A 15087-nucleotide genomic window follows, 5' to 3' on the forward strand; every position below is an offset into this window, starting at 1 on the left:
CATTTGCTAAATTCCTACAATGTGTAGGGTAATTCTTTGTTTATAACTAAATACCAAGTATATAGCACAAAAATCTTACGTTTATACTGCAAGTGTTATTGACAAATGTGTCTTCCCAAAATTTATATATTGAAACCTAATCCCCAAATGTGAGGATATTTGGAGGTGGGATCTTCGAGAAGTGATTAGGTCATGAGAATGGAGTCCTCATGAATAGAATTACTTCCCTTATAAAAGAGACCCCATGGAACTGCCTCACCCCTTTTGCATGTGAGGACACAGCAAAAGGACAACCATCTATGAACCAGAAAGTGAGTCCTTACCAGGCACTGAACCTGCCGATGCCTTGATCTTGGACTTCCCAGCCTCCAGAACTGTGAGAAATAAATTTTGTTGTTTATAAGCCACTCAATCTGTGGTATTCTTTTATTGCAGCCCTCACTGACAAAGACAATAAGTTTATATATATATATATATATATATATATATATATATATATATATATATATATATATTTTTTTAATTGGAGTTCGATTTGCCAACATATAGTATAATGCTATACTGAGCACCCAGTGCTCATCCCGTCAAGGGCCCCCCTCAGTGCCCATCACCCAGTCACCCCATACCTCTGCCCACCTCCCCTTCCACTACCCCTTGTTCATTTCCCAGAGTTAGGAGTCTCTCATGTTCCGTCACCCTCTCTGATATTTTCCATTCATTTTCTCTCCTTTCCCCTATAATCCCTTTCACTATTTTTTATATTCCCCGTATGAGTGAAACCATATAGTGATTATTCTTCTCCGATTGACTTACTTCACTCAACGTCATACCCTCCAGTTATGAGGAAGACGTTTATTCTTAGCTAAAATCTTAGGCTATTTTTATGCATCAAACATATATTTAGCATACAAAGTATATATATATATATATATATACACACACACTTTGCATATGTATATATACATATATACACGTAAATATGCATATATATATATGCATATTTACGTATATAAACTAAGTTTAACACTGGGTGATTATAAAAGTATTTCCTGTTAATGGGATTTACTGAAGTTTGAGAAGCACTTTCATTCCTTAGGCTTTCACAAGTACCTTCTTCAAATTTCTTGCATTTTCTCTACTGACTCAGAGAAGAACTTCAAAGATTTGCTAACATCCTTGTCTTATTCTAATTCGTCTTCTAGGCACCACTTTCCTCACTGATAAGATGAGAGGCTGCAGATTTACATCAGAAGAGATAAGGCCATAGGTGTCAGAGAAACATTCTCAGAGGCATAACATTTAATTCTCTTGAGCATTAAATACCCTTTTAATACTTTTGTTTACTTATAAAGGGACAGAAGTATCTTCCTGACTGAAATGTCCATTGTTGCTCCCATAGATGACATGGCAATACATATGATCTTCTGCATTTGGGGAATACCAGTTCATACAGGAAACATGCCTGATTTTATTTCCTATCTCAGCAAGAACAAAGTTATGGGTAAGGACTGGGTTTTTGAAAGAGGTTACTATGATGATTGCTTCTATTCTACAGATTTGTTTGATCTAATTTCTTCCAGATTTTTTATCTCTAGATTCAAGAACAGAGGGAAAATCTTACCTGGTTGCCAGAGAGAACTCTCAACTTTCAACACAATGCTTTTGTCAAAGGAAAACAGAAAAGTGACAAATGCAGATACAAATGCAGAGCGGATGAAACATAGCACACCATTCTTAAAATGGAAAGGACATCTACCAGTTACCTATTTTATATGCTCTCCTTTACTTCAGTGCCTAGAGTAGAAAAATAGATTGGGGACCTTTGGGAAGTGGGGTTCAGACTATAAGAATCCTTATTGGCTGTCCTATATAGAGTTAATGACTAATGTGGATGGAGACAGTGGCCAGCCTCCATTTCATCTTAGCATTGTCTGCCACAGTAGCATGAAATCTATTCTAGGCATCTGCAACTGGAGGCAAAACATGCCAATTATTTTTATTGATCTGAGGCCTTCATAGGTAGGACAGCTTGCCAGGGCAGCATATGGAAATTTAGATAAGGAAATGATTGCAGAGACATGGAAAAGCTTCACAATTTGGAAAAGAACCTGTAGGCCTTTAAAAAACGAACAACCACTTGGTATTCCAGAGCTTAGGAGCGCCAAAGACGAATTATGCAGTCGCTGCAATGGAAATTGATTACTAAGCCTTCGATGAGTCACATGCCTTAGGAATTAAGTACTCCAATCTATTATTGTCAGTATCCTGATGGGTCAACCAGGCTGTGAATGGGAATTTGCATTAAATTGATTTGAGTGTTTTTTCTTGAACTAACATCACTCAATCAAGGGACACATTCAGACAGAGCTAGATAAGTCTGACTGAATTTGATTTGGAAAAGCAGAGTAGCAAGGGATTAGCAGGCAGAATTTAAAAGCACCATAAATCTGGCACTACGGGCTGGGCTAGGAAAGCGAGTGAGCAGTCTCTGTGCCACAATCAGGGTGTAGAGTCAAAGCAAATTTGCTTTGCAATTCTGTAGCATGTTGTTTGATACAGTCATGGATTACAAAAATCATAATCAGGTAACACAGAGGACTTTTTCCTAGAGAATTTCAGATCTGAAATGTAAATGACAGAGCATTTGCTACTTGTCCCACGACTGAGCCCATATCTAATGTATAGTTGCCATCTGATGATCTTCTGACCTCAGGTAGGTCACTCACTTTACACGTAAAGAAGCTTTGATGTAAAGAGGGTAAACAGACTAGATGACCTCAGGTCCACTAATGTCTAATGTTATATGATTGTGTGAACAGAAAAATATCAAGTGCCAAATTTTGCTCAGAATTTGATGTTTTTTTGTGGGCTAGATGATGGGATTATACCATTTACTCTGTCCTGGCACATAGATGTTGGTTTATGGAAGGTACGAGTCCTCAGGCTTGGAATGTTTTGAGATCGACTTGTGATGGGTACTAAAAGTTGTCAATGTTGGACTATCGAGTGAATAAACACCTATATCTCAGGAAGGAGTATCTCTTGATTCTTAGTAACAAACTATGAGTAAAGTAAATGAGTTCCTTTTATTTACTGCTAAGTACTCAGGTACACACACTAACAAGGATCCAGATATTTGCATGGAATGGTGGGGAAAGAGCATGTCAGATAGTCCTTTACAGTAGAGAAAAATGTGAATTCTCAGAGAATTTGTAGTATCCTTGCACCTAAACCTGTTCTGAGTAACACCAAGGGGAAATTTTATTCCTTCATTTAAAAAACACACCTAACTTTGAAATATTGTAGTATTGTTTTTAGGTGGTTGAAAGACACTTAGAAGAATCCTAACTCACTAATATTCACCTGTTCTAAGCACTAAGCTGAAAATTTGGTAAAGATGTAAGGTTCCTGGTTTATTGATCAAGCCGACTTGTGGGAGTAATAGCTGACCTCTTATCAGTGTTGAGAGTCTTTTCCATTTCCATCTTGTCTGTTCCCAGGGTTGCCATAGTAACATTATCAGAGTGTCCTTACTGTTGATTAATGCTTGCCAGAAGTCTGCGATGTATCTTAGAATGTACGGGTCTGTGTTGCCACTAGCCTCTTCCATGGCTCTTTCTGCCACTGCAAAGTACAGAAATCTGTAATACTCTGGGAGTCTTTAATCATTCTGGTGTTCATAGGATATGCATCTTTAATGTGTTAGGCTCTATCTTTGCTTGGTTTGATTAAAATACAGGAAGTACCTCATAAAGATTAATATCTTGAAAGTTACTTTGTCCCTCAAAGTTTACTCTTAAGCAGAAGTTGGTAAAGTTTTGCAGATAAGCCATTTGCACAGAAGTACTCATTGTTTGAATGTTAGTTTGGAAGATACAGTAATCAATATTTTTTGCAGCATTGTGCATTGGGGTTGTTCAATCAAATTCCATTCAACTTGAACCACAGGTTCTGTTGAATTCTTGTTTAAACTAGTAGTCTAGCTGTTAATGTTGAAATAGTACACCAAAGGTAAAATTACTGTATTACAATGCTCTAGTGAATGTATGGGGTATACTGAGCCCAAAATTGTGAAAATCTTGTAGAAGCCTGGTAAAAGAAGTTGAGAATCTACTTTTAGGATGTAAAAGTTTGGTCAGGAGGTGATTTTTGAGGGGTGCTTAGGTGGCTCAGTCACTTAAGCATCTGTCTTCAGCTTAGGTCATGATCTCACGGTCCTGGGATTGATGTCCTGCTCCTTGCTTAGCAGAGAGCCTGCTTCTCCTTCTCCCTCTGCCCCTCCTTCTGCTTGTACTCTCATTCAAATAAATAAAATCTTTTTTTGAAAAAAAATAATTTTGAAGTAGCATTAAATGTGTATATAATCCTTACCTATTAAACTTCTACAAAAAGCCTGGGAAAATAAACCCAGAGAGTGTCTTATTTGTGTGTGTCTAGTATAGAGAAGAGATAACCCTAGATTGTCAATACTCAGTGGGTCTGTGCAAGTTTTAGGTGTTCCAGGAGTGTACAGAAGAGTTGTACTAAAGGGTAGGGATTAGAATAAAAGCAAATAGCGAGGATCCATGAAGTGAAATATGGAAAGTAGTTACGAAGCAACTCCAACCAAACCTCTACTAAAATTGGGAGAAATGGAGTTAAGAGCTTAGCTAACATTTCGTCAGCCACTAGGGGGCCTCAGTTGAATGTATGATTTGTATCTAAAGTCCCTTCTCCCTCATTCTGGGCTCTGATCCTCCCCCTCCCCCATCTCCTGGCCCAAGAGAGAAGATTAACAGCTGGTCAGTGTTTATACAGATGTCACGGTCTGACTTTCCAGTTGTATCCATAGTGACCTTCAAAGAGGACAGAAATAGGTGAGAACACAAGCTTGTTTTTGTGGTACCTCCAGCTTAAGAGGGACAGTATTTCTGAACAATAAAACCCTATAGGCTACCTTTAACTGAGGTGCTGTGATGTGAAAATAAATAAAATTTACAAAAGAATAAATCTACGTTTATATTTTTACCATTAACTTCATGGAAAATAAAGATACTCGATAACCTAAAATTCAGCAAAAATAAGTCAATATAATATTATAGTCTAGGTTCTAGAATATATAACCATATCCATATTATAGGCATTGGGTTATGTCTGGCATAACTATTATAAAACATCAAGCTGTTCAGAGACTTTCCTCTGAGGTGTTTAAGCCTTTCTTTACCATGGCCCTCTCAGGCTAGGGATGTAGTAGTTGTCCATTCATAGTAAAAAATGGGCAACAAGTCCCATGAAGTGCCTACCCCCTCCTAATGATCAAGGTCAATTTCCCCTGCCAGGATTGAGACTCTTTTCTTTGCTTGCTAATTCCTATTAACGAGGGAGCCAAAGTGCTAATAAGCCAACTGTAGCTTACAATTCAATAGGATGCTTACTACATACTCTGTGAAAGTGTTAGCCCTTTGGGCACCAGGACTTTTTCATGTTGTGATTTTTTCAGGAGATGCAGAGAAAAGAGGTGTAAATTAAGGCCCCCAGTGAGTCACTGGGAGTTAGGGTAAGTGGCTATGATGAGAGTTATTACTTGATTGGGCTTTTGGTAGTCTATTGTCATCCCCAAAGACCTGTCTGGTTTTTGTAGGGACCAGATGGAGAATTATACAAGGATGTAATGATAATCACCATCCTTGTATCCTTGAAATCTTTAAAGGTAACACTAATATCCACTATCCCTCGTCCCTCAAGTTTAGTGTGATATTATTTGTGACTTACTGTTTTGGCCATCAGTGGGGCAATTTTAGAAGCTTCCATTTATCTTGGCATTAAAAGTTTCATAGTAGGGAAGGGCGTATACCAATATGGGAGTTACACTTTATCAAACATGGTAATTTCAATCATACTTTCTGGAAATGAAGAAATGACCACAGTATAGTTCTTCAGATCAAGCTGACCTATTATAAATTGGACTTTAGCCTGGACTTCATTTATTATTTGGCACTAATATGCCTCCACTCTAACAGGGACCATCATATTGCTTTGAGTTGTCAGGTTTCATGATCAATTCACACCCATTTGCCAATAATCCTCAAAATATTTGGGAATTCTCTTTTCTCAATATATAGATTCCAGAAGTAAATGACCAAAGACCCTCTGGGGAAAGGAATGATTACCATAATACTTGCTGTACCTTTGTAGGATCCTTCATGCTGGAGATTTGGCCACTTCAAAAAATGAGAGCCAAGTTTGAAAACTGGTTCAGGACCAGAAACCGCACAATGGATTGTGTCTCTTTAATGGGGTGTCATCTCACCCTCCTTGTCATCTGTTTTCCTTTTTGGTACAAATTGAAAAGTATCCTTAATGGCTGCCCATCTATCTTGCTTCTGGGTTACCACGTACCATTAACTATCACATTTTTCTGTGGGTTAGGTCCCTTTGTTACTCCAATCTTGCCACTCATTATGATCATTGTGACCCTTTGGTTTGGCTTCTGATAATTAGGGTTTTATCACCTCTATTACCATAACTGAGTCAAGTTATATAACAACTTTTCCAAATATTACCACTAATCTATATAGTAAAACTATGATTTAATATTTTAGTGAGGCTAGTGCTCTTATCAATAGCATATTCCTGCTGGCTTTGGTAAATGGTATTTGTAATGGGCTTTCATGCAGAACATAATCAGCTGCTAGGTCTTCCAACAGGATATAGTATGGCTATTCTAGCATGATTGCTTCCCTAAGCAATTTTTTTTTTAAATTGAAGTTTAGTTGACATACAATGCTATATTAGTTTCAGGTGTGCACATAGTGATTTGTCAATTATATATATTATTCAGCACGCACCATGATATGTGTAGTCACCATGTGCACCATACAATGTTACTACAATATTATGAACTATTTTCTCTGTGATGTACTTTTCATCTTTGTGACTTACTTATAACTGGAAGGATTTTTGTTTACTTCTTAATCTCCTTATTTCACCCATTGCCCCACCCACTTCCCCTTTGACAACTACCAGTTTTATATATTTAATCTTTTTGTTTACTTTTTTTTTTTTTTGGATTCCACTTATAAGAAAATCATATGGTATTTGTTTTTCCCTGTCTGACTTATTTCACATAGAATAATACCCTCTAGGTCAATCCACGTTCGCACAAATAGCAAGGTCTCATTCTTTTTGATGACTGAATAATAACAATCCATTGTAAGTGTGTGTTTGTGATACGTATACCACATCTTTATCCATCTGTCTATTGATAAACACATGGGTTGCTTCCATAATTTGGCTATTGTGAATAATGCTGCAATGAACAAGGGGTTCATAGATATTTTCAAATTAGTGTTTTCATTTCTTTTTTTAATAATAAATTTTTTATTGGTGTTCAATTTGCCAACATACAGAATAACACCCAGTGCTCATCCCGTCAATGCCCACCTCAGTGCCCGCCACCCAGTCACCCCAACCCCCCGCCCTCCTCCCCTTCCACCACCCCTAGTTCGTTTCCCAAGTTAGGAGTGTTTTCATTTCTTTGTTAAATACCTAGTAGTAGAATTACTGGGTAATATGATAATCATATTTTTTTTGAGGAAACTCCATATAATTTTCCACAGTGGCAGCAACAGTTTGCATTCGTACCAACAATGCATGAGGGTTCCCTTTTCTCCATATCCTTGTCAACACAAGTTATTTCGTATATTTCTGATACTAGTCATTATGAATGGTGTGAGGCAGTATCTCATTGGGGTTTTAATTTGCATTTTCCTATGGTTAGTGATGTTGAGCATCGTGTTTTTTTTTCAGTTTTGATTTAAATTCCATTTAGTTAACATACAATGTAATACTAGTTTCAGGTATATGGTATAGTGATTCAAACTTTCATACAACATGCTGTCCTCATCATAAGATATTTTTCATGTGTCTATTGGCCATTTGTCTATCTTCTTGGGGGAAAAGGACTTAGATCCTGTGCCCATTTTTAAAGTGGATTTTTTCTCTTTTTTAAATTTAAATTCAATTAGCCAACATACAGTATATCATTAGTTTCAGATACAGTTTTTAATCATCAGTTGTATATAACTGGGTGATTGATGGACATTAAGGAGGGCACATGATGTGATGAGCACTGGATATTATACACAACTAAAGTGGATTTTTGTGTGTGTATATGAGTGTTGAGTTGTAGGGATCCTTTATATGTTTTGGATATTAATTCCTTATCAATTATATCATATCCCCTCCCATTCAGTAGGTTTCTTTTGCTGTGCAAAAGCTTTTTATTTTTGGTGTAATCTTTTATATTATAGTTTATTTTTGTCTTTTTCTCCCTTGTCTGAGGAGACAGATCCATAAATATGTTGCTAAGGCCACTGTTCAAGAGATTAGTCCCTATGTATTCTTTTAGTTTTTTTTTTTTTTTTAAGGATTTTATTTGTTATTCATGAGAGAGACAGAGAGAGAGGCAGAGACTCAGGTAAACGGAGAAGCAGGCTCCTTGCGGGGAGCCCGATGTGAGATTTGGTCCCAGGACCCCAGGACTGTGACCTGAGTCAAAGGCAGATGCTCAACTACTGAGCCACCCAGGTATCCCTTTTTTAGGATTTTTATGATTTCAGGTCTCACATTAGATTTTTTTTCACCTTAGATTTTTAATCCATTTTGAGTTTATTCTTCTGTACAGAATAAGAAAGTCTCATTCCATTCTTTCATGTAGTTTTCCAGTTTTTCCACTACAATTTATTGAAGAGACAGTTTTTCTGATTGCATATTCTTGCCTCTTTTATCATAGATAAATTGACCATATAACTGTTTATTCCTGGGCTATCTATTCTTTTCCATTGATCTATGTGCCTATTTTTGTGTCATTACCACACTGTTTTGATTTCTGTTGCTTTGTAATATATCTTGAAATGTGGGATTGTGATGACTCCAGCTTTTTTTCCTCTTTTTCAAGATTGCTTTGGTTACTTGAGTTTTTTTTATGGTTCTGTATGTGTTTTAGGATTTTTTTTTTTTGGTGGATTTTCTCTATATAGTATCATGCCATCTGCAAATAGTGATAGTTTTACTTCTTCCTTACCAATTTGGATAATTTTTATTTCTTTTTCTTATCTGATCGCTGTGGCTAGGACTTCCAGTACTATGTTGAATAAAAGTAATGAGAATGGACATCCTTGTCTTATTCCTAATCCTCGAGGAAAAGCTCTCAGTTTTTCACCATTAAATATGATATTGGCTGTGGATTTTTCATAAATAATCTTTATTATGTTGAGATACGTTCCTTCTAAATCCACTTTGTGGAGAGCTTTTATCATGAATAGTATTGCATTTTGTTGAATGCTTTTTCTGCATTTATTGAGATGATAATATGGTTTTATCCTTCCACTTGTTAGTGTGATATAGTACAATGACTGATTTAATGGTTATCAAACTGCTCTTGCATCCCTGGGGAAAAAAATCCCACTTAATGTGGTGAGCGTTTTTCTTGCTGTTGAATTTTGTTTGCTAATACTTTGTTGTGTATTTTTGCATGTTCATCAGAGATTTTGGCCTGTTGCTTTTATTTTCTGTAATGTCTTTGTCTGGTTTTTGTATCAGGGTAATTCTGGCCTTGGAGAATGAATTTAGAAGTTTTCTTCCATCTTCTTGTTTTTGGAATAGTTTGAGGAGAAAAGGTATTAATTGTTCTTCTTTAAATGCTTGGTAGAATTCACCTATGAAGCCCTTCTGATCCTGGACTCTTGTTTGTTGGTATTTTTAAAATTACTGATTCAATTTTGTTACTGGTAGTTGGTCTCTTGAAATTTTCTATTTCTTCTTGATTCAATTTTGGAAGATTGCATGTGTCAGGAATTTATCCATTTCTTCTAGGTTGCCTAATTTGTTGCATATAATTTTTCATAATATTCTCTTAAAATTCTTTGTATTTGTGTGGCTATTTCTCCTTCATTTCTGATTTTATTTCAGTGTCTCATTTTTTTTGATGAGTTTGGCTAAAGGTTTATCAATTTTATTTATCTTTTCAAGGAACCAGCTCTTGGTGTCATTTATTCCCCCCCCCCCCGCCTTTTTTTTTTTTTTTTTGTCTTTATTTCATCTCTGACCTTTATTTCATCCCTTTTACTAACTTTGGGCTTTGTTTATTCTTTGTCTCTTAGTTCCTTTATTTTTTTTTTTTTTAGTTCCTTTATTTTTATTTATTTTTTAAAAGATTTTATTTATTCAAGAGAGACAGAGAGAGAGAGAGAGAGAGAGAGAGACAGGGACACAGGCAGAGAGAGAAGCAGGATCCATGCAGGGAGCCCTACGTGGGACTCGATCCCGGGACTCCAGGATCACACCCTGGGCCAAAGGCAGGTGCTCAATCGCTGAGCCACCCAGGCATCCCATCTCCTAGTTCCTTTAGGTGTTAGTTTAGCTTGAGATTTTTCTTGTTTCTTGAGGTTAACGTGTATTGCTATAAATTTCATCCTAGAAATGCTTTTGCTGCAATCCAAAGATTTTGGACCATTGTTTTCACTTTCATTTGTCTCCATGCAATTTTTTATTTTCTATTTTATTTCCTTGCTGACCCACTATTTCGTAGCCTCGGGAGTGTTAGAACCGTCTTTCTCAAGCATCCAGCTATTTAGGCTGGCAGAAGAAAAATAAAATGGCAACCACCAACACTTTTGTGCCTGGAGAAATTTCCTGCAGGTCCCTGCCCCTTCAGTACATGTTCTAAGATTAGTCAATAAGTTTCCTTCACATATACCTTAAGCACTTTTCAAGATTCTGCTTCTATGTTCTTAGGCTGAGTTATTTAGCAAGCTGGCTCTTTAAGGGCATAAACTTTGCTTCCTGTCACCCTCTGTCTCTCCCAGAGTTAAGCCCAGCTGATTTTCAAAGCCAGATATTATGGGGATTTGTCTTTGTAGTCTCCAGGTTCAGGGAGACTAATGTGGAGTCTAATCCTCTTGCTCCTCTTGCTCCTCTGTGCTTGTGATGTCCTCCTATTTGTGATTAGTTGCACCAGGTGCTTTGGTTCCTGACTCTGTCTCTGCCCCTTTTACCTTTCTTGATGTTATCTTTTCTCTGACTCACTGTGGAAAGTCTATTCTTCCAGGCTTCGGGTCCTTTTCAGAGTTGGTTGCATACGTATAATTGTTGCTTCAATGTGTCTGTGGGATGAGGTGAGTTTAGGATTCTTCTACTTTTGCCATCTCCCCTGTAACAATCACCAGACATTCATTTATTTTTCTGTGCTTGGAGAATATGAAATTGTGTGGAAATGTGTCCCTCTGAACCACCTCTCTCATTAGTAACAAGGGGGCAAGAATGCTCTGGCATTTCCTGCTTTTTCCTTACTTTTTGGAAGGCAAAAGTGCACAGGGATCTGCTGTGTACTTGTCCTTCCTTAAGCCTTTTAATTCCTTTCTCCACATCTTCCATGGAAGTTCTTGCATTTTAACCTCTTCAGCCTAAGCCATTCTTTTTTCCATAATTTTAGGAGTCATTGTAGAAACATGTTCACCCCATTTCCTGGAATTCTTGCTAGGGTGTATGTATTTCAGGAGAGCACTCTCAAGTCAATATCTTTCTTAACTAATTTTAACACTCTAGAGATGAAGAATTTTTTGACTTGGGAGTATTCTGGTCCCCTTGATCAAGCACACTCGTAATATAACCCCATGTGTACTCCTCTGATTCCTGCTCATACTCACTGGCTGTGCTTTGCAGCTTTTTGTCTAATAATCCTTTTCTTCCCTCTTCAAGCATATCCTCATCTGGGCCATGCTGCTAGCTTTAACAACTGGACTGCCACCTTGTGCTAGGGTCTATGTGTTCCATGTGCTACCAGTAATGGGGTCCTCATTGCTTGCCAGGCAGTCTATAGTGATTCAGCTACAAAGTCCCTTCTTGTTATCTGCTTACTGTTTCTACTACTGACTCTCCTAGGTTTGGTTCTCCAAAAGCAAATGTTAGGATGAAGTTTGGGGTATAGTTATTAGGAATCAGTATCTGTGAAAGAGAAAGGAAAGAAGCAGGGTTAGAAGCAGAAGTAAAAATGCTATGTAGACCCAACAGACCTTTGGCTAACCTAGCAGAGAGTTCTGAAGCAACTACTGCCAATCTGAATTGTCATAACTCAGAGCAGAGTTTTTATACTTCTCCTTTAGTCAGTCCCCAGATGTGGGCACTCTGGGGATAAGAATGGCCTTAGGAAAGGTGTCTCTTTGCTCTTCAGGCAGAGTTTGAAGGGTTTGACATCTGCAGGCTGTTTGCATTATTTACTATGGTTGGTAGACATGGAAAAGGACACTTTCTTTCAAAGAAAGACTTGCTGCCAGGTTGCAGTCAGCAAACAACCATGTTTTATACAAGCAGTTTCTTTTGAGAAGCTAAGGTCAAGAGTCACATGGTAAAAGGCAATGTTGAAGAAAAGGGATTGTCTTCCTAGATGAAATGTGATGGAACACTAAGATCAGTAGGTTTAGTAAATAACTAGGGTCTAGTCTGACTTGACTCCATCCTAGCTCAACTCTTGTTTCCAATATGTCCTTCCCCATTTATATTTGAAGGAATGAGTACAAAAATACCAGCTGGCCTGCCCAGAAATCAAGCTCACAAATGCTGTCTATTTATGTCACTTGAAGTGCTCCATAAAAAAGACCAACCAGTCAGTACATGGGAACTGGGAGGAAGTATTGGTCAGTGTCAATACTTTATCAGCCCAGCAGTCTTACAGGGACAAAAGAAGTGGGTTTCCATTCGTTTCTTCTACTCACACTCACATCTAGAACCCTGCACATAGTGGTTTCCTCTTGATATTGATGGAAATCTGGGGGCTGGAAACCCTGCAACTTTCTCTGATAATAATTGATAACAATCAGTTCTAGGGTTATAATACTTCCTGGGGTATAATATAATAAGAATTTGTTGTGTAGCATGGGAAGCCTTGGTATTTCTACATGAACATTTATATATTTTATGAAAGAAAAATCTCTGCAAAAGCTTATGTTCCAGATGGTTTCATATTCTGTGAAGAAGGCTACCTTATACAGCAAATCTATGAAACTATGTACTAAACGCTACTTCATTTTTGTAAAAAAAAATTGTTTAAAAAATTTACATAAATGCTCTCCTATTGTGTATCTTCTAGAATGTGCATGCTCCAGTCTCTTTTCTCCCATGTAATTTTTAAAGATTGTCCATGCTCATATACACAGTATATGAATGGGCATCTGTGTGCATGTTTATGTGTATATACATATGTGTGTGTCTCTGTGTGTGTATAACATAAACACATACATATATCTGCTGAGAAATATGCTATTGATTGTAGCCTAGTTTATTCATTTTTAAAATTGATATTGCATTTATTCCTATTTTTCACTATTATAAATTTTGATGCAATAAACATTATCGTACATGTCTGATACACATGAAATTCTCTAGAAGCATACATACATATACCCTTTAATTTATAAATTTTGGAGAAGAAATTTGGCAATATTTTTAAAGAGGCTGTGCCAATTTATAGTTCTAAGTGCAGTCTGTAACAAAATCCAGAAATTCCAACTCAGTTTTGTCAGTCTGATCAGTGTCTATCTTAAGGTAAATTTATTTTAGGTTTCTCTGATAATCACTGGGGTTGATAATGTCTTGTGACCATTGGCCATTTTGATTTCCTCATGAATTTTTCTCATTGTTTTTGCCCATTTTCCTACTGGTTGACTTTTCTTGCTAATTTCTAGGAATACTTCAGTAATGCTGAATATAATCCTTTGCTGTTTTTGTTGTATGCTTTCTTAATCTGTGGCTTGTTTTACGTATAAGGTAATTATATTTGTCACATAAAAAAACAAATAGTTTAAACAATATTTTTTAAATTAGTTTTGTTTGCTTCATCTAAGAAATCCCTTCCTATTGGGAGTTCATCAAAACACTCCCCTATATTTTCTTTCAGTTTTGTAAATTTCCTTTTCACATCCAAATCTCATGGAAGACTATTTCTTAAAGAAAATTGTATACATCTCAAAAGTTATCTTTATGCTTTGTATACATTGTATACATTGTATACATCTCAAAAGTTATCTTTATAGCAAGGATTTGGCATTTTTTGAATGGTTCTTCTCCAATAATTAGTAATGCCACCTCTGTCAGGTATTAGACATTTGGGGCCCTCTTCTGTGCATTATGTTCAGTGCAATTGGTCAGTTTATCAAAACCCGCTGTGTCTTCTCTCTACCAACACACATACTTTACAGTAAGATCAATAGATTGGAATTTTTCTTTGTTGGCCAACCTTATTTCTAAGTCTTGACAAAGATCAAAAGAACTGCAAAAGTAAACTTATAAGATACAGAGATTTTAAACACCCTATAGGTTAGAGTGTTTATTTTATTCATAAATATTTCAGTGCGTTTCCAAGGACTGATTTATTAGATTTACTTCAAAATAATACGGTAATAGGGAAGTAAGTGGGATATAGATGAAACAAAATTGGCTCCGAGTTAATAAATGAGGCTGCATGATGAGTACATGTGGCTTTATTAAATATAAAAGTAGACAAAATAGTAAAAGCTCTTTTATACTTATTGCAGAAAATTTCATTGACTTCTTATTTAATTGCATTGAAGTCTGAGACCATGGCCTACATATCAATTTTTTGGAAACAAAAAGAGACTTTATATATACTTCTACATCACACTGTACATCACAAATATATATAAATCAAATTTTATAAATGGTCTATTTTTGTTAGCTGCAGGGTTTTCCTAGACTGGGGTTGCTAATGCCTTGTGACCATTGGCCATTTTGATTTCCTCATGAATTTTTCTCATTGTTTTTGCCCATTTTCCTACTGGTTGGCTTTTCTTGCTAATTTCTAGGAATACTTCAGTAATGCTGAATATAATCCTTTGCTGTTTCTGTTGTATGCTTTCTTAATCTGTGGCTTGTTTTACATATAAGGTAATTATATTTTTTTAATATAATATACTTTTTTTAATTTAGAGTATTCTTTTTATTATTTATTTATTTATTCATGAGAGACACACACACTGAGAGAGAGAGAGAGAGACAGAGAGACAGAGAGGCAGAGACACAGGCAGAGGGAGA

General features: G+C 36.5%; 1 long non-coding RNA gene across 1 annotated transcript in view; it reads right to left on the reverse strand.

Moving 5' to 3' along the window:
• Positions 1–323: 323 nt before the first annotated feature.
• The window catches only part of LOC140622763 (uncharacterized), a 33610-nt gene continuing 18846 nt past the window's right edge, over positions 324–15087 (reverse strand). Inside the window, exons 2-3 of the long non-coding RNA XR_012022442.1 lie at positions 3451–3624; positions 324–374 (exon numbers count right to left, since the gene is read on the reverse strand). This is a non-coding gene — a long non-coding RNA (uncharacterized lncRNA). The remainder of the gene's footprint in view (positions 375–3450; positions 3625–15087) is intronic.

The sequence above is a fragment of the Canis lupus genome, chromosome 32 (genome assembly GCF_048164855.1).
Source record: "Canis lupus baileyi chromosome 32, mCanLup2.hap1, whole genome shotgun sequence".
NCBI classification, from domain to species: Eukaryota; Metazoa; Chordata; class Mammalia; order Carnivora; family Canidae; genus Canis; species Canis lupus.